This window comes from Solanum stenotomum, chromosome 5, assembly GCF_019186545.1.
Source record: "Solanum stenotomum isolate F172 chromosome 5, ASM1918654v1, whole genome shotgun sequence".
Classification (NCBI taxonomy): domain Eukaryota; kingdom Viridiplantae; phylum Streptophyta; class Magnoliopsida; order Solanales; family Solanaceae; genus Solanum; species Solanum stenotomum.
In genome coordinates, this window is record NC_064286.1 from 13,490,469 (window position 1) to 13,512,363 (window position 21,895).

Sequence of the window (21,895 nt, forward strand, 5' to 3'; positions counted from 1 at the left end):
AGTACATTGCCAATATGGTTTTTCCATCACTGAATTTACATATTTCAGTTGTTTGACATTTTTTTAACATGCACTCACAACACACATTATTGAAAGCAATAAAATAAACTTGGGTTACCTCTCAAGAACGCCATATTTAATGTCATAGCACGACACCGTTCTCACTCATCAACAATCATTTTTGGGATTTGGGATAGTGTCACTAGGTAACTTCCCCTTTTGCCTTGGATTTGGATAGGTGGACATTTGACACATTTGAGTTCCAACTATTTGATTAATACTGAATGGCAAGTAACAATTTTAGTCAAAGTGGAGAAGTCATTTTTCAAATATTTCAACACCTTGACGGACCCTCTAACCTTGTTAAAGATCCTTGTTAGCATATCTTGGGTCGGTTTCCCTCTAGTCCAGCTAGTCCCTTTGGTTTTTGGCGATCATGAGGCAAAATACCTATCTTTTTTAGCTACTCTGTCTCTCCAATTTCCACCTCGATCTCTCCAATATCTCTAATCATTACTCGATATTTTGATTCCTACCTATTTTGGGTAGTTAGGATGAGAACCCCCTATTTGATTTCCCATGTAGTTTACTCCTTCACTGTACAATGCCTCAAACTGGGTATCTTCTGGTCACTACCCAGTGCTTATTCCAACTGCATTTATCATTTTGGGTCCACCTCCCATGACATGTTTGTATAGAAAGTCAAGTTGGGTCATCATATTAGTTATGTTTTCATTGCGCTCATGATCCTTCTCCATTTGTTCCTTGCTTATGCCCGATTGTTGAGAAGATACTTTATCCATACTAGTATGCCATGCTTGGTTCACTTTGGTCATGTCATCAAGCAACAATGTCGACGCATCAAACAATTGTGTCATTAACCTACCTTAAATAAGTTCATCAATCAAACCATTGTTGACTGAATCAAGGCTATAATAAAAATATTGCAGCAACCATATATCGTGAAAAGGTTCATCTCCCAGTATTTTAAAATTTTGGATGTCATCCCTAAGCTTGACAATTTTCGAGGGAGGAAAGAATCTCTCTAAGAAAGAATAAGTCAACTCCTCTCAATAAGTGATAGAGTCATTTGGCAACTCCGCCAACCACCTTGTGGTTTCCCCCGTCAAAGAGAAAGGGAGTAATCTTAACATAGTCAACTCTTGTGAGATGTTCTTAAAGAAGAACGGTCCACAAATATTCACAAAGTTCTGAAGGTGTTCATGAGGATACTCATGAGCTAGTCCTCCGAACAGTCCTCTCATTTGTAGCAGCTGTAGTATTGTTTTGATTAGATGGAAGACTGCTCTCCCTAATGTGTGAGTTAACCAGATAGCTCCATTGATTGCAATGACAATCATGTGCATGTCATTTACGTCACCCAAATTATCATTTTTCCCGTAATGACTATCGTTGTCACTACCATGATCACTTATGTTTTATACCTATAATTTAGCAAAACCTCAACACCAAGCAACAATCTAATACATTTCAATAAGTTTACAAACCAACTTCGCTAATTGAATTTTTAGCGACCATTCCCTGACAACACCACCATTTTTTTTATAACGCTCAAATTACCCTCAAAACAAATTTAACGAGTAAGTGGTTATCATTAATAAAAATACCCAACTAAGATTCCGGGCCAAATCCCACAAGGAATGATATAATGATGAGAATTCAACTAGGAAATTAAGAATGCAGACCTATTCATTGTAGCACATTAAGACAAATGGGTGGAGGATTCCAACAAATTTACTAAAATAGTTTGAAATATCAAGTGTCACAATTAAACTAAATATTCAAAAATTTAAGCAATTAAAAAACAATCTAAAGGTGCGGGAGTTAGGATCGATGTCACATAGGGGTAGTTGTGTCGCTCAATAATGGATAGGTTAAGTAATCTTAAATAACACTAATTTTCTTTCAATCTAATAGGACCAATTCATAAAATCTTCTTTTGGTTTAATCTATGTGAATAACAAACAAACCCATTAGCTTATAGATTCTCTCTTTCGAGCAAATTTGGGTAAATAGATCGAACCATAATCTCTCTTTTTCGAGAAAATCTTAGAAATCAAACTTAAATTGCATGAATTAAACTAATTACTCACTCCAATTGATCTATTTCGAGCATCAATCAAAGATCAAAAATAGGATTAAGTTTGTAAATCTAACCCATGAATGAACCTCATTTTAATTAGCCTAAATTCATGAATGAAAAATAATAAAATAGAGCAAAACTCAATACTCACTATATTAAATCAATACCCAGCCTCATAATTACACCCCAGAATCGAAGTTTTAACCACTCATCACACAATGTAAAGAAATTATACCTATCATGATAATAACAATAGATATGATAAAATTAAGTAATTATAATCAACAACTAATGAGTCCAATTTTTGGACTCATTCAAAAATATATTTTAATAGAAATTGTGTCCTCAAATGCTTATTTTATCTCAATATCTGATGAAAACCCTTAAGTTTAAGATATTTAAAGTTTTAAGAAAAGCATGGACACTACGTCGCAAAAAGGAATGAAAAGGCTGAAAAGAACGAAGAAATGAAGGCCGGAGGATCGCCGAAGGGTCTTACTTCACCTTTTGTTCTAGTGTGCTGAGCCCTGAAGAAAAGGATCAAGTCGGCGGAAACAGGGAGCAGTCGGCGCATCGCCGAACAGTTCCGCGAAGCAGTACCATGCCACCCAATGAACCAGAGCATGACGATATTAAAGGCTGGTGCAAGACAGTGACGAACTACAACAAAGGGAGAATCGCTGAGTTGATCGGTGATTTTGACTAACAACGCCGAACGATCCGCTGCAGCACAAATATGTGATAACTATAAATACTAGTTAGAGTTTTAGTTTAAGAGGGAACAATTATTATAATTTTCACTTAGAGTCGAACAATTGTGATAATTTTCATATAGAATAGTACTTTTTGAGGGTTTTGAAGACTTGAAGAAAAAGAGGGTTTCATCTCCAAGGATTTGGACTTGGGTCTCTTGGATTCTTCATTCTTGGTCTGTAACAAGAATTAAATCTTTGTACCAATTTGAATGCAAGCTCATTTAGGTATAAATTTATATCTCTTGATGTGTGACTTAAAACCCCAATTCTTGGGGTGTGATTTAGCAAATATAGGTTAGATTTGTTGTTGGGTCTTGCTTGCTAATAGTTTATTCGTAGTTTAAATGTGATTTCGTTTAGTGATTGTGGATGAATCTAATGAATTTGTAGTTGCAAATACAAGTTTATTTATGTGTTTTCGGCTTGCGAGAGAGAGAGGTCGTAAAACTAAGACCACTAGATTGATGGCCAGTGTGAGTGGGTCGACATGAGGTTCAGCTCGAGAGAGTGAACCCTAGTCCCATGTCCACACACTCAACTCGAGAGAGTGAGCGGGTTAAGGTATAGGCTGGTCTTTATGCGGCAAGTGGTTGTCCGAGAGGAACGCATTTGAAACAAAGTAAGTTACTCGAGAGAGAGATTATCCCCCTTAAAGCTTAGCCTAGTCACAATTACTCTATGAATCTTCTATTAAAAGCATGTACCCAATAATCTACCTTAACCCGTTTCCCGTCACATCCCAAGGATCCCCTCTCATTGCTTAGAAACCCTTGTTTATTTTGCTGTTTTTTACTTACTACTGACAACCCCCCCCCCTATTGTAAATTGAAACATTTGTGTCCCCCTTTAATTTACAATGTTTTTAACTCGTTAATGTCTTTAGCTACGACTAGTTAGAACTAAATTTTAATTTTCTATAAATTCTCAAAACCACTCTTTTGGGATTCCAACCCTTGATTAGGTTACTAAACTATTGCACAATCGTAGACACTTGCATCTGAAGTTGTGTCTTGATTACGCAAACATCAAAATGGCACTGCTACCGGGGAGTGGTGTTATTTGAGAATTTTTAGATTAATAGAAATTTTGTTCTTCTTAATTGTAGTTTACTTACTTAACTCTTAGCTTTGTCTAGCTTGTTTGTGTGTTGAGACAGGATAATGAGTATACATGATGGAAATGGTGAACCAATGGAGCACCTCCCAGTAGAAGTGATGAGGTTCAGGGATCGCATCCTGACCTTCAAGCATCTAGAAGGAGAACTTTTTCATGAGTCGTGGCTGATGTTTAAAACACTATTGACACAATGCCCAACTCATGAGATCCCCGATCTAGTTCTACTGGAATGCTTCTATAGGAGTTTAAATCCCGGCAACAGAGGATTAATCTATCGACTTGTCCCAGGTGGCCTCGAGAGATACTCCTATGAGACCGCAGCCAAATTTCTTGACCTTTTGGATAAAACGAACAAGGATACTAAGAAGGACCAACAATTGATTATTTTGCTGGGTCAGATGGATAACTTGACCCAAAAGGTCGAGGAACTGGAGGTGCTGACCAAAGAGAAGATTAAATGCATACTACCTACAGAGTAGGAAAGATCTACGGACATTGAAAATAGACGTATCAAGGATGTGTTATTAACCATTCTCCAAAAGATAAATGATCAAGAAAGAGTGTTAGAAAGATTAGAGAAAATGTAGAAGTTCTAAATCAGATGAACGGTTCTCACTCTAGATCTATCCAGCTAATTAAAACTCTCTTGGGTCATGTGATGCCTCATCCCCATCAGGCACGAAGCAAGGGGTTTCCAAATGATGTTTTGACTAACCCCAAAAGTGAAGTTTAGGTGTTAACCCGTGTCGTGCCACGACGTTAACTAAGGCGTTGTTTGAGAGGCAACCCAAAACCCTTAACTGCTTTAATTATGTTATTTTTGAAATAAAGATGTTTTGATTTTGCAGGATTAGCATGAAAAGTTTGTGAAAAGTACAAGATGAATTACACAAGTTCAATTAGCGAATCACTGACTAGATCGACGACCCCAACAAAGACCGCCGTTTGGATCTTTACTTTGACTGAGGGTCTTGTAAAACTCGGCAAGGTAGATAAACACTCGGCGGATCGCTAAAATAGCGGAGCAAATTCAATTAATGTCGTTGAATGGGTGAGATCTGGATGGTTTTTATAAAGCCACAGGTCTTGACTTTCAACCTTTTTCATATTCTCTCACTCTCGATTTTTGCAAAATCGCACCTACTTAGTATTTTCAAAATTTTCGCACCTCGTAAGTATTCTAGCTGCTTTAGTAGTGCTTGGATTTGTACTAACCTGCTGCCTAGCATCACAGTCTTGACTTAATCTGCCTAAAAGGTTGGTTCTCCAAACCCTGCATTTAATTGTGATATTTATACTCTCATTGCAAGTAATTTTATCATATGTCGTGTGTTATGCTTTTCTGATAAATTTAGACTATCCAGCATGCTGAGGCGAGTTCGCCGAATCACTGGGCGATTCGCCAAATGACCCCTTCTCGCCTTTAATTTCATGCTACTTGTGATAAGGGTTCTGTAACTTTCGGCCAAAAATCTTTGATCGCCAAAAGCATTCGGTGACTCGCCGAAAGTCTCTTTGGTCACCCTTTTTGTCTGCACCCCTGAATTTTTTACACTGTATCCTTCGACGGATAAAATCCTGGTCGCCAAAGCAACTTGGCGACTCGCCGACCTATTTGGCGAGTTTTTTTGCAATTGTGCCCCTCTGAATTTGACTTAGTTGTTTTAACTTCTTCCGAATTCTTCGCAGAAATGGCTAGATCTAGAGTTGCAGGAAGAAGCAGGCCACCCCAAGGTAAAAAAAAAGGATTACAATCAACGAGGATGCAGATGCATTCAGAAGCAAAGTTGCTAAACTTTTCATAACTGGTGAAAAAGGCAAGGGCAAACACAAGATCCTTGAATTATCATATGCAAGCACTGGCAGTAATGGCTTTTACAGAAATGACCCCAAACAATCTGAAAGTGAAGGTGTGAGTTTTGATAAGGATGATATGTTAACAGCACAGAGGGCTGAGCGGCAAACTAAGAAGTTGAATGATCCATCCAGGGCCAGGACTCCGCAACCTACCACTACTACACCTCCAGTTCCAGAGCATCCAATGACATTAACACCTCCAGTACAAGGCCCTCCGCCTAAATCAATGAATCAAGTAAAGGCTAAGATGATGAGTATAATTCTGGAGGAAAAGTGTTTGTCCATAGACGGGGTTATAGACAAGCACCCAAAGATAATGGAGTGTCTGAGATACCACAAGTTCCAAATCTTCACCAAACTCCGTTGACCTTATATTCCAAACTGGGTAAGAGAGTTCTACAGTGCATACAGTGCACTAATACCCCATCAAAAGCAGCTAGCAGCAGCCTTTAAAGAAGTTGACTATGTGGTTGTCAAAGGCAGGAGGGTGAAGTGTGATAGTGAGGAAATCAACACAGTCTTGGGCATGTCCGTGAATATTGGGGATAACTGCCAGTACTTGATCAGAACAAAGAAGCTGGATGAGATGAAAAAGTTGTTAGCCCCACTAATTTCATATGAGACTCCAAAGTGGTCGGCAAAAGGAGTTTCGATTGAAAAGAAATAACTAAACATAGCCGCAAGGTTCTGGTTCGGTTTTATCAGCACCACAATTATACCGCCCCAAAATGAGTCGATCCTTCGCCTTGCTAAGGTAGCTTGACTAGGTTGCGTCATAGAGGAGACTTAGATAAACTTGGGTAAAATAAATTCTTCAGAGATACTCATGCGTGCAAGAAAGAGCCAAATCTCACTTTCATTCCCAGTCTTGATCACATAATTATGCAAACGAGCCCGAGTGCCTCAAGATGCCAAGAAGGATGTGGAAGTGATGCCCACAACCTCTACTAATATCCAGAGGATCAAAGCCGAGTACCTTAAGGATCAAGCAGAAAGGAAAAAGGCAGCATCGGTGGAGTTAGTAAACATAGAATCATCGCCTACAGAGGCACCTCTACCTACTCCGGCTCCTAGGTCTTCAGGTATATCCATTACCACTGTTACTCCCGCTGATACTCCAAGTTCTTCTACTGATGCACAATCGCCAAGATCCACTACTGTTGCTGCTGTCTCTCGGCTTCCACTCACCAAGGCTTCCCTACTCCGGATGGGACAGCTGGCCCTTTCTGCTGATCTTCGGGCTGCTAGTCTAGAGGCCTCTGTTCCAGGCATGATCCAAGTTGCCCTAACTGATGTTGTGACACCTCTGAGCACTACCATTGATGCCCTAGCAGCCAGGATAGCGGCGTGTGAGCACAACCAAGGGTCCACAGAGGAGGTGACAACTTTAAAGGCTGCCATTGCAGAACTGAGAAAATGTGTAGACCACCTGAAGTCCACCAATGTGTCCATGGTCTTTAGAACAGTTGAGATTCAAGACTACCTGAGATACCTCAGACCGCCACTGGACATGGGGATAGAGAGAAGCAGATAACTGATCCCGAGTCAGAACCAGAAACTGATAAAGAGATGCTTGAGGAGACTGAAGGAGCTTCAAATGAAGACTTGACCGAGATGGAAGCAATTATGATAGATGCTGTCATGAAAGCTTCCTTAGCACCTGTTGCTGGATCCAATAGAGCTAGCCCTTCTAGGGGTCGCTCCTGGCACTGAAGCCTAGACAGATGGAGCGACCAATTAGATAGGATTTCTAACACCCTCTCTATCTTTCTTTATTTTTAAAGTCTGGATATTCTGTGTTAATTGCATTTGAGGACAAATTATTTTTATTTGTGGTGGGGTGAGGCCCATCTTTTGTGTGATATTTGTGACTCGTGTTTTTGCTTATGTATTTGAGCTTTGAGCTATTATTGTGTTAAATACTACTTTCTGTGAATGTTTGAGCTTATGGCATCTTTTGTTTTAAATTGCAAAACGACTTTGACCCTTTCGAAATATGTTGACTTTTTCACACATTTTTGCTACCCTTGATCTGCTCTTGAATGTGGTTGTTCTTTTGCAAAAATTTGAGTCTCGGTTCCAATCAATACCGATGACTTGAATAGTGCTCTCAATCGAACAAACATGAATGCGCGGCTACAATGAGGCCAAATGAAGTTGCATAGACATTATGTGAACTCTTTGCATCTCGTTATGTCTAGCCTTGTATCAAATTGATTCTCTTGTCATGATCATTGCACACTAGCGAAAGTGTGGAGTCTTGTTTAACTTATAGTGTCCATGCCTAGTGTGATGAGCTTACCTGTGAACTATGCATGATAGATCCTAGAATTTGCCTCGTTGGTCCGGTCAACTAAGTGATGCTATCTCTTGATATGATCTTAGGAAAATTCTACGAGTGTGAGCCAATTTTGACATATACCTCTTTTGTGGCCTACCATGTGAGTGTGTGAACCGCTTTTGAACACCCTTTGAGCCTTTCCCTTTTCTTTGGAAGAAACTTGATGAAAACTAGAACTTTCTTAATCTTTCACCCATATCCTCATGAAGTTGTGGTTAGTTGAATAGCCAACTTAGGCCAAAAGCCTAAGTTGGGCGTGTGTTGACAAGATAGGGGCAAGTCAAGAAGTGCAAGGAAAGTCTCCTCTTACCCATGATTTTGAGAAAAATAGAACCCCTCCATATATAAAAAAAAAAAGAGAAAAGAAAAGATAGAAAAGAAAAAGAAAAATTATGAAAAAGAAAGTTGTAGAATAAAGTACAAAAGAAATGGGGTTTCCTAACAATTCATGGGAAACGAATAACAGGATGACCTATTAAGCACTAATGAAAATGATGAAGGAAAAAGGAAATGAAGTGTTGAGAGCACCACATTTCATGAGGATGAAAGTCATTAAGCCTATATGTCAATACCTTTGCACTCATCCCCATTACAAGCCTTGAAAAGACCTTTCTGATCTTGAGTGAGCTGAAACAAATGTTGATTGGAAAATACGGGCAAACCTATGGGTGAGATTATGAATTATGTTCTTCTTTGTGAGTGTGAGCGTTGCATATGATTTCAAAGCTTTAAACTGTGAAACCATTGTGTGAATATGGAATCATTCTTTGTGTGAGGGCATTTGAACATTATAGTTGAGCTTGAACTTGCATTTGAAGCAAGTATTGTGAGCATGAGATTCGTTGATATTAGTGAGTCACAACTTGAATCTTTGAGTGCACATTTGATCTTTGCATAAGTAAATTAAGTCTTGTTGTGTGCATTCATGATTGAGTCTTGTGTAGCACTGTTCGCGACACCCTTTTTGAACGGCTGAACTTGAGTTTGCTTGAGGACAAGCAAAATTTAAGTTAGGGGTGTAGATGAATCCACAAATTGAAATTGGACTCATTCAGGGATATATTTTAATAGAAATTGTGTCCTCAAATGCTTATTTTATCTCAATATCTGATGAAAACCCTTAAGTTTCAGGTATTCAAAGTTTTAAGGAAAGCACGAACACTACGTCGCAAAAAAGAATGAAAGGGCTGAAAAGAACGAATAAATGAAGGCTTGAGGATTGTCGAGTCCACTTGGCGAGTCGCCGAAGGGTCTTACTTCACCTTTTGTTCTAGTGTGCTGAGCCCTGAAGAAAAGGATCAAGTCGGCGAAAACAGGGAGCAGTCGGCGCATCGCCGAGCAGTTCCGTGAAGCAGTACCATGCCGCCCAATGAACCAGAGCACGACGATGCTGAAGGCTGGTGCAAGATGGCAATGAACTACACCAAATGGAGAATCGCTGAGTTGATCGGCGATTCCGACTAACAACGCCAAACGATCCGCTGCAGCACAAATATGTGATAACTATAAATACTAGTTAGAGTTTTAGTTTAAGAGGGAACAATTATTATAATTTTCACTTAGAGTCGAACAATTGTGATAATTTTCATATAGAATAGTACTTTTTGAGGGTTTTGAAGACTTGAAGAAAAAAAAGGTTTCATCTCCAAGGATTTGGACTTGGGTCTCTTGGATTCTTCATTCTTGGCCTCTAACAAGAATTAAATATTCGTACCCATTTGAATGCAAGCTCATTTAGGTATAAATTTATATCTATTGATGTGTGGCTAAAAACCCCAATTCTTGGGGTGTGATTTAGCAAATATGGGTTAGATTTGTTGTTGGGTCTTGCTTGCTGATAGTTTATTCGTAGTTTAAATGTGATTTTGTTTAGTGATTGTGGATGAATCTAATGAATTTGTAGTTGCAAATACAGGTTTATTTATGTGTTTTTGGCTTACTCGAGAGAGAGGTCGTAAAACTAAGACCACTAGATTGATGGCCAGTGTGAGTGGGTCGACATGAGGTTCAGCTCGAGAGAGTGAACCCTAGTCTCATGTCCACATACTCAACTCGAGAGAGTGAGCGGGTTAAGGTATAGGCTGGTCTTCATGCGGCAAGTGGGTGTCCGAGAGAAATACATTTGAAACGGGGTAAGTTGTTCGAGAGAGAGCTTATACCCCTTAAAGCTTAGCCTAGTCACAATTACTCTATGAATCTTCTATTGAAAGCATGTACCCAATAAGCTATCTTAACCCGTATTCCTGTCACATCCCAAGAATCCCCTCTCATTACTTAAAAACCCTTGTTTATTTTGTTGTTTTTTACTTACTAGTGACAACCCTCNCCCCCCCCCCCCCCCCCCCCGCCCCTTGTAAATTGACACGTTTGTGTCCCCCCTTTAATTTACAATGTTTTTAACTCGTTAATGTCTTTAGCTATGACTAGTTAGAACTAAATTTTATTTTTCTATAAATTCTCAAAACCACTCTCTTGGGACGATCCCAACCCTTGGCTGGGTTACTAAACTATTGTACGATCGTAGACGCTTGCATCATAAGTTGTGTCTTGATTACTACACAAACATCAACAACCAACTTGATTTCAACTTCCAATTGTCAATTGTAAGAGTTAAATTGAAAACCTAAAACTAAAGATGATACAAAAGCTCTCCAAAGTTCTTCTCTAAATGAAACTCTCTAAAACTAATTAAAAACCCCATCTCTTTCCTCTCTCCTTTAGGCGATTTATAGTTTCCCAAAATTTGGCTAAAAATTCACTGTATGACCAACTCAGTGACATTAGTCAGGCTCGTCGAACACGTTCGCCGGATCGTCATCTGTTCCTCAACTCACGTTTCATTTATTTCAGGCTTCAGGTGTTTGAACCTCAGTTGGCGAACTCGTTTGAGTCTTCCTTTCATATTCGGCGGATCGATAGTTACTACTTGTATTTGCCTTTTAAGCCTTTATTTTTAATCGAAGTCTTGTCACCTTCAGTGACGGTCATCGTGTTCACCCTTTATTTTCAGTGAGTCAGTATTTCACTTTTAGTTTGCTGACCTATCTCAAATATCTTCAATTGTGAGCATTGTCACTTTAGGCTAGGTTATGACATTTGGGCGATCCACTCTTTTATTTAGGCGACTACCAGTGTGGAGTTTATACTTCTTTCAATGTTTTTGGCCTTTCTTTCATGTATTCATTCCTGCCTTGTCATTTAGCTTTTATAGCTGCAAATCATCAAAATATCATCAGAATAAGACATAATTAGGTATTGAGGACACTAATTGTTGAACTAAAAAAGCCTCAAATGAGTGTAAATCTATTAATCATCACTGAGTTAGTGCATGAGGCTATGAAGAAGGTTCAAATTTTATGAGAGAGGCTGAGAATGACTCAAAGTCGATAAAACTCTTATGTTGATGTTAGAAGAAAGGAGCATGAATTCAATGTTGATGATTGATTTTACTTGAAAATCTCACCTATGAATGGTATGATGAGATTTGGAAAGAAAGGAAAGCTTAGTGCCCGTTATGTAGATCCATATTAGATTTTGAGGCATTCCAGTAAGGTAGCCTATGAGTTGGCATTTGTGCATCCAATGTTTCATATTTCATTATTGAAGAAGTGTATTGATGATCCTACTTCTATTGTACCATTGTAGAGTGTTGGTGTTAAGGAAAGTCTTTCTTATGAAGAGGTTCCAACTGAAATCTTGGATCGTCAAGTCCAGAAGTTGAGAAATAAAAAAGTGAAAGTACTATAGAGGAATCAATTAGTTATAAGGGTTCTACTTGGGAGAACAAAGCTGATATGATGTCCAAGTATCCTCTTCTCTTCCTCCATTCCCATTCTAGCTTGAGGTATTAATTCCTCTTGTTTAATCTTTTGGATTCATACGTATTAACTATTCTCATGTTTCCATATGCATGCATGCTCATGAAAATATTATTTTGAGTTGATGTTTTAGCTTGGGGTCGATCTCTCTTTTCCCTATTCTATTCATGCTAAATTGAGTCTCATTTGAGGATGAATGTTCCCAAAGGATAGATATTGTAACACCTTGGAACTTGGTAAGTTTCGTAGGGAAGGAAAATTTAAGAAATGTTCATTGATGCAGTTTCTACGAGCCTACCTACAGACCGTATAAGGTCTTATAATCCGTAGAAGACAATCATGGAAGGGGTCCTAAATATTTAGATTTTGGCAATTACCAGAAGAATTCTTATAGACCACCTGGATGGTCGATAGATGGTTATACGGTCAAAGAAAGTGGTCATGGAAAGGTTTCTAAATTTGGTGAAATATTTTTTTTAAAACTAGGGTTCTACGGTTGAGACCTACGGTCCATTAAAGGACCTACGAATCATAGAAAGTGTTTGCGGAAAGTGAGTGGAATTTCGGTCTCCAATAATAGGTTCTACGAAAGACTAGTAGGGTCTGTAGAAGTTTGTACGGACCGTAGGTCGATCCGTGGAGTTTGTCCGATAATTTTTATTCAAAATTATTTGGCTCTTCTCCTAACCTTTTTAACACCTAAACCATGTCTTTTCTAAAACATTCTAAGGTTCCATAACTGAATTTACCCTTCAAAATCTACCCATTCCCTCTCATTCACTCAAAACTCCCAAAATCTCCTAAGTCTTCTTCTCCAAAATTCTTTCCTAAGCTCTCAAAGAAGATTCTAGGGTTCTTAAAGCTTCAAGATTCCTCTTGAAATTCTTAGGTTTTGATTATCCAAGGTATGTGGGAACTTCATCAATGGATTCTCTTTTATTCATTGAGTTTCAAAAATTTATCTATTTCTTCTATGATTTCACCCTGAAATTATAAGGGTTTGAATGATTCTTCACGAGTTCAATTGTTTATAAATCAATTGATGATATTTGATCTTATTAAACATGATTTGATACAAATTACATTTTTTCAAAGCATTCCATATGTACCCATGCTATATGCCTATCTTATGATCATGAATTGAATCTTTGAAATTATGCATGAATAAGGAATTGTAGTGACTATGATTCTAGGGTGCTTTCGAATAAAGCATTTCATGTATAATGAAATTAGGTTGCTTCCAATTGAGGTGTTCCTATTATGAAAGATTTTCATGATTTAGCCACTTCCAATTGAAGTGTGATTTTACTATGAAAAGGTTATCATAATTTAGATGCTTTCAATTATGTGTCTTTTAAAACATCGATTATGTTATGAAATCATGATATTTTGAAAGGTGTAACTCTTATGAATTATGAAGTTTTATGATTGATTTGGTATTACTATATTCTTACCTTTTCAAGTATTATGATTATGATATGATGATTCTTTATGATTTCTATTGGAGTTTACTTAGCATCGCGTTAATTTGGGAGATTCTCAAAGTCTTTGAACTACATGCCTTTATAGGATTTCTTAATTGAAAAAGATAGCTAGTGGATCCACCTATGCTTAAGTATGAAGTTCCTTACCTTGGCAAGTAGGACAATCTCTTTTAAGTGTGACAAAAAACATTGGATTCCATGTTTCAGCTCACATGGTGTATGTCAGTTAATGGTAAACATCCCACAAAAATTATGTTTTTTCTTAAAGAGTTTGTGACTCCTTAAAGATGATAATTTAAGCTTATGTTATGATTTTTTAGGATTTATCCTTTTACTTCTTCAATGTCATTGTGAATGAGATGAAGTGTCAACACAAAAAATTCTACATCTCATTTGATCATCAACATAGAGAATCATAAATAACTCCAAAATATTCAACAATGAGAATAGAAATGTGAAAGAAAATTCAACTAATCATTTTATATGCATGCCGTTAGCCAAAATCAACTCATCGATATTAAGTGAGCAACACGACATCTATCCAATGCAATATACTCGAAATCAACCTCATATAATTACAAAATTCATCAATTAAGGAAGGAAATCTCCAATTTTCATGTCATGATACTAGTACCTGCATAAATACTCGTTATCTTATTTTTACGGGACTCTCATTACTCATTATCCTTGTTATCTTATTTATACGGGACTCTCATTACTCATTATCCCTTTATCCAATCAATTAATGTATTAACACTTAATAATGAGTCAAGAAAATCTCAACTTGTCTTTTAAGATTCAAAAATTCAAATTACAGATTTATCCTTCCTTAAAGTTGATGATCCCAATTTGATAAAATATGTAATCTAGATAAATATACAGATTCATAAACAATCATGTTGTCATGATAAAATTCATCTCCAATAGTGTTCAAAAAAGCAAGCCTGAGCCTGATGTTGAATATTACATTTTCTTTCAAAATTAGTTTATCCATAAAATCAGCTAAACCAGACCGTTAATCTTCAGATAAAAAAAATACAAAACTCTTACTTTGAGTCAAAACTCTTGAGTTCCCCATTTCAAAATATTAATTAAATCACTAACTAATGTGATGATAGATTAGTGCGGAATACATAATTAGAAGGTTAGAATCATACCTTAGGAAGAACTTTAGCAAAACTCCATTGAAATCATTTCAAACTGTAATCCCACACTTCCAAATTCGAGTTATGAAGTCCAAGATCAAAAAATAAAATTTAATTTTGCCCATGTATCATTTGATCTTAGCGAATGCGAGAAAGCTCCACAAACGTGAGGCTGACCTGACCTATACCTTGGTGAATGTGAGACTTTAGTTATGATTGTGAATCATGACTCCTACCCCAATCCGAACTTGAACTTTCATGAATAAGACCCCTCCAATGAAAATGCGAAGCCAACCCACTTCCTTCTTCACAAATGCAACGCAAGTCTTGCCAACGCGAAGAAGGCACCATAAAACAACAACTCAGTTGTGAATTTCTACAAGCAAAAATTTCTAAATAGACCCTACAAATTCGTTCGGAACCCCACAATAACAAACTAAATATGGAGATTAACTAAAAACTATATTTTCAACTTGTTAGAATCATCAGATCAGCGATATGGGGTCTTATTGACCGCAAATTGATTGTGGTCAAACATAACTTTCTTATAACTTAAAATTTCAATCAATGATCCAAACACTCCTGAACACCTCGATATTTGTATCAACTATCCAATCAAGTCAAAAATCACCTCACATACCTAGCAAAACTATTTGAATTTGAATTCAGGCTTGTTCACCTAGAATGTTTACTTTGGTTAAACTTTCCAACTTTCAAAATAAAAAAATCTCACCCAATACCCATTCGATCACCTCTAGGATTAAGTCACTCATTTCCATAGGTAAAAAATAATATACAAAAGCTGGTGTATGAAATACAAAGAAATATGCATATAAATCAAAACGATCATGAGGACTGTAACAATTGTCTCTGCATGTCAACACCTAAAACTCCAAAATTTTCAACTTTTTGATCTTCAATATGTGTTTAACGTACGATTTGTATGTATAATTAAATCTAGCTTGTATGCCGCTTTCAGATGTTAACAACTTAAGCTTGAATTTTCCAATAATTATTGTTCCAACATGTTTATATGTTTGTTTCGTGTATATATATATTAGAGGGGCATGGCCCGTGATTAGCACGGGACCAACATTCTGTATTTTTTAAGTGGTAAGTTCTTGAAAATATACAACTACAAAGATCATTAGCTATATTTATACAAAAGTATGTTGAATGCCTTCACATGTAATATAAACATTTTTACATTAGCCAAAACAAAATAACATCAATGCGTAAAAATGACTAATCTAATTGTCAGATCTTAAGCCTAAGAGAATTGAACTACTTTTAGTAGAACTGCATGAAACAACTATTCAACACATGTGTCAGGGTGATGATAAAGTATGGCACAACAAATAAGTTCAAAATGTTGGACAAAACTAGTTGTTCCGGCCTCTGAGTACATTGTCCTAAGGAACATCATGGCTTTCACAATGGTTGTTCATAAGATCGTGCATCGGACACATGTTCAGCTTTCAATGGCCTCATATATGAATTTGTTCCAAGATTTAAATTCACAGTACAATACTACTAAAAGTCATGTTAATCAGAGTCATTAGCTGGTCATATTGATCACAATATAGTGGATTGTTTTAATACTATTTTGACAAAAATAAAATTATCATTCTCATCAAGGAGACAGCAATTCAAGAGTCGATGTGCTTCATAGCAAAACAGCGTTAAAAAGGCTGACACTAATAAAAAAATTAACTACTGCTTTCTTCCAAATTTTTGGAAATGATTTGTTTTTATGCAACACATAGCTATATTTTTAATTACTTCTTTCTTCCAAAATGCACTGAGTGTGGTTTAAACCTCATTATCTTAGTTCCTTTAAGGACCAGTTTAGCAACTATATGCAATTATTTACCAAGTAACTATATATAATCTAAAACTTAGATGCCTAAATGATTTACTTTATTTGAGTGATCTTTAAATAGTGCATACATCTCACTACATAGCTCATAAAAGACTTTGAAAATGGATGAGGACTAATACAGTGAAAACTTAAAGCCCTCACTATCTACTTTTTTTTCACCTTCCATTTTGGTTCAGGACACAACAACTTGCCAGCTAGTTAATGTTAGAATTTATATTTTCAACTGAGTTAAGAGATAAAATACATGCAATTTCTTGGACATCTAGACATCTCAGGAGAAACTATACTATTTTATTTTACATTACCCAATTTCGTTTGTTCCAGACTATGCATTGATAACCCTTCATCTTGAAATTGTCCTTCTCAAGGAAGATATTAATATTTGAAACAAACTAAATCGAAAGGCAGGCAAATCACAAATCTATTAGGCACAAACTGTAGAGCCAGAAGAAGAGCCATCATCTACAGTAGTCCACTGAGGCAATCATAAGCTTAGTTGTGCGGACTCTTCACTTTCAATGTCGCATCTGTATCAGATTCTATAAAAGTACACTACTTTGGCGAATTCGATACGCACTCGTTGACATTTTTGAAGAGTCATAGCAATATAGATCATAAGTACCTTTATATCTTCTGCAACAGTTTCTCTGTAATACTAAAATAATTTTTTCAAAGATTTAAGTTCTATGCGGATAATTTTTTTTATATCATATTTCTATCAAAATAATCATCTCACTGGTGTCTTTCCGACAAACATTTCAACAACTTTCTTAAGTAGTCGGGGCCAACTTAGCAATATAAGAAATGAATAAAAGAGGAGAGGAATAATAATGTCATTGGACCATTCTGTATGAAACAATTCAAAACATGATTAAACTTATTTTATTTTCTTCAATGCCATGCTTAATTGAAGTCATATCACACAACTACAATAGATGTCAATAGTCGTGCGAGCTATGGTGCATAGATAATGAATGACGTACTGAAGAAATTATCAAGCCAAATCTTGTGATCACTTTAATAAATTTATGATTTACGGGAACTTACTTTCTTCTTACAAACACTAATAACTCTTGAAGTTAATATTTCATGTCTTAGAGGAAAACAGTTGGCAGCTCTTCCTAAAAGCAAAGAGAAGACAATTTTCTTGGAGCTCCATCTCCAACTATTATGTCCATCTAATCAACACACCTATACTTTTAAGAAAATCCACATCTAGCTAGTTCTTTGAATGAGGATAGGTGAACAAGATTTGTGTGAATGGTTTAGTAATATGGTATTTTCACTCTCAAATGTATATTGCGGCCTGCCCCTACTCTTACTTTATCGGGTTATAATGATTTTGTGACTTTTTTGGATTCCAACGTCTTATCCTAATTTTTTTAGTAAAGAAAAAGAGCACTAAAGAGTGCACAATTATAAGAAATTTTCAAATTCTCTGCATGTTAGTCCTACTGCTACTGTTTATATTTCTTTCACTTCTATTTGTTGTTGTACCTACAATTATTTTACGCACATTTGGTAACGTACCTGCAGACTGTATCGTGTCATCGTGTGAGAGGCTCGTGCTTTAATTGACTTCTTGTGGACCGTTCGTGCAGGGCAAATGCACTCACCGACAGAGCAATGTTTTAGTCCCCTCAAACAACGCTATAGCCAGCAACCAGGTTTTATTTGCCTGTTGCTAAATCAAACTGCCACATCTCTTTCCATTAACCACATTAGCTTTTTAGTTGCCACTTCTTTGCAGAATGCACCTTGACAAAAAAAGAGGAGCTTATGTTATCTCTAGAAAGTAGGGCAAACATCAACCAACTATTTGCTTAAAGAGGCACTTTGAATCCAATTGACAAACGAAATCACCACACAATGGTAAAAACTACCCTATGATAGGTAAAAAAAAATCATAGGAGAAAGCTCAATGAGCTAACGACTCACGAGAAGTTCCCTCAAGTTCTTTTCATGATTCAAATTACGGGAAGATCAATCTTCATTGTGAGAAAATAATCTATTTCGTCAAAGGATAAGGAAGTGTTTAGAAGTTTGAAAAACAACCCTAAATAGTGTCACGAAAATTAAGTTTATGATAAAAAATAAAACATATTTCTGTTGAAAAGATAATCCAAATCATACACCCAATATGTACTTTGGATTTTCTAGTTGAACGCGCCAGGTAGGGGTCGAACCTATGACTTTCTATTTAGGAAAGAGACGCTCTATCCGCTAAGGTATATGCGCTTACTTTGCTCTCTCCTATATTAAGACTTACAAGAAAGCATTTCCTATCTTGAACTAATTTTTTAAATATATTTGTTTTCTTCTCCACTCTCTGCCACAATACATGTTTTGCTAGTAAAATAATTTGCAGAGAATTCAGATAACACAATACTCTAAAGGAACATATCATCAAAAGTTAGAATTCCAAGGAAAGAAGATAGTCTAAGTTACACTATATTTCAAGCTTATCAATTCAAAAGTCAGGAAAAGAATAAAATCTTGACAGAATGTTTTCTAGCTCTTTGCACAAAAAAAGACTGAGATGATGAAATGTATGTGTCTTGATTTCCTCCAACTCCTTACCTAATGCTGCCAGGGAGTCCTCACTCTTGGTCAAACCTACCAAATCAACAATCAACTGTTACCAAATTCAATTACAATACTAAGAAAGAAACACTAAAAAATCATTGCATAGTATCAACTGAAAACATGAACTACCAACATCATTCTCAATATAGCCACAAAAAAGTTTACCTGATCAAAGAATAAATAAAAAAAAATGTGAAGTAGGTTAGATATTGATACATTAATAGGCTCATAAAGTGATAAATTTTACTATAATATGTTGTCAAGAATGAGAAGTTTTTCCAAATATTAGCAACTACTATGAATCCAGTATCACTCGCAACTTGGCTTAGCATTAACTAATTTACTTGTGGTGCAAAAGCGAGAATGACCATACCTCATTAGAAAATTATAAAGAATGAAAACTTCTAAGCAACATAAAAGGTTTTTCTTCATAATTAAGGAATTAATTAAATCAGTTCACAAGACTTGATACCAGTTAATTAATAGAAATCACTAATTTGCTAGAAACACAAGAGTAAGCTGAGAAGCCAAATAAAATTGTAAGAAGGTCCAATGAAAATGTGTATCCCTAGAGGGACATCAAAAAAATTTTAAATGAGAGAAATGATGGACCATTACAATCACAAACATTGTATAACTTTTAATCTTGTATAATTCTCTACTCATGTCTAGGCTGATGGACGGATCAATTATCTCTAAACATATCAAGGACATAAGTAAGAAACTACTAGAAAACATGCAATTGATTGAGTGAGTAATTTATTAGCTTAGAAGGTGAAATAAGAGATTCCTGAGTGTAGGTATGAGAAGAATTTTCATTATATTTTCTATTTCGAGAATCAAAAATTTCCCTCAAGAATCTACTTTCCTTAAAATCTTATGCTAATTAGTCTAACGACTTTTAATATTTCTCCTAAGTTTATGAAAAGCAACATCCCCAATCCGAATAACTAACTGAGCCAAAATTTAAAGATATATCAAGATCAATTAATATAGAAGAAAAGTTGTTGCAGGGCAATAAGCAAACAAAAACCTTAAAAATTGTGAACAAAATGAACTCCAAACAACACAAAATAATTAAGATTGAAATCAAAATGGTAAGTGAATTCCAAAAGTTGTATGAAGATAAAAAATCGATATTCTCCACTCTCTAGAAATCAATATTCTCTACTCTCTAAGATTATGAAAAATACAAACAAACAGAAGATGCTCAAATTGAAGTGCTTACCATTAATAAATGTATGAGATAGCAAAACACGCACATACAATAACTTTGAATAGCCATTTCACATTTCCAAATATCCTGATATATACAAAATCAAGAAGCATCAAATAGTAAGAAGCCATAAAATGACATGCAAGCAACCAAAATTAACTTTTTCAATAAAAACACGTACATTTAGACTAAACTATAAACATAGAAAAAGCACTGAGGTTTTATGTATCATTATCCACTCCAATCGTCCTAACATAGAGGACCCATAAAATTTTAAAAAAAATAAAAATTAATCAGCACAAAAACAAAAGAGAAAGAGCTCTCGAATAATGCCGAAAAACGACCAATTCGTAGTAAAGAGAATTCATCAATTTTGCAGATTGAAATTTTAGTAACACAGATCTAAAATACTTTGGGAGAAAAAAGAGATGCAGAAGGAACTTGGTATTTTTTGAAGTAGAAGAAAAAAAAGTAACAGTGCTACGAAATTAGGACTAAAAAGTGAAAATGGGTGTGGATACCAACTGTCCTCCACACAGCAAAAAAGAGAAAGGGTACACACGTGGTTGGAGGAATTGACAGTACAACTAATGTTTCTTTTAGTACAATAATACAATGCAGAGTTCATCCTAAGATTGTTGACTTATATAAAAGGGTAATACATACAATTTACACACAAAAAATGTAGATAATAGTAAATGACTGTAACAGGACAACCAGTGGGATCAAATGGCATACATTTGAGACATATCACACCTTGCTTGAGAGGCAATATTTGATGTCAAAATTAATGGGAAACAACATGCAGGCAAAATTAAAATTAGCAATCGGGAAAAAAAGACAAAGAGAATAGTGTAATTTGTTTTCTTAGCAAAATTGTTTAACTGATCACATTAATTTTGCGGAGTCAAAATCTTAAGCTAATTGAATCTTCAAAAAAATGGATAATCCGAAAGAAACCTGATCAACACTTTGAAGCTAGATATCCAGAGAATTTTTGGAAAACCAATAATATATAAGTACGAAAAGATGTACAGTATCCTGTGCGTCGTCATATATTGCTTCTATCACTCAAATTATTTCGCTAATCTTAAATTCTATCTACACCTAAAACAATCAAAGGGAAACAACTCTCAAGATAAGAAGCAAATTATCCTTAAATTCAATGACATGCAGACCTAAATATCCAAAGAAGAATGAAAATAGCCACCATCATAGGCCCTTTCTCAAGAGTTGGACACATTAGGAAGAGAAATTGGGCAAAAAAGAGAAGAAAAAATTATTGTAGCTAATGAATACCCCAACAGGAAAGAGATCCAGATGAATATGGCAGATTGTTGACTAAGAAGAGTCTTAGAGCATATGTTGAGGAGAACGTTGATGTAAACAATGAAAGAGGTAAAGTTACGTCGATGTAAACAATGAAAGACGTAAAGTTAATACACAACAAACTTACAGATCCCTAAAAGTAATAGTAAAATTACACAGTTGCACTTGTTAGTCCTTTAGAAGTGCCACTTCGAAATAAGAGTAATATATCTACTATATAATAAAAGGCAATAACCAGACACCTGGTCGACATGCCTGTGTC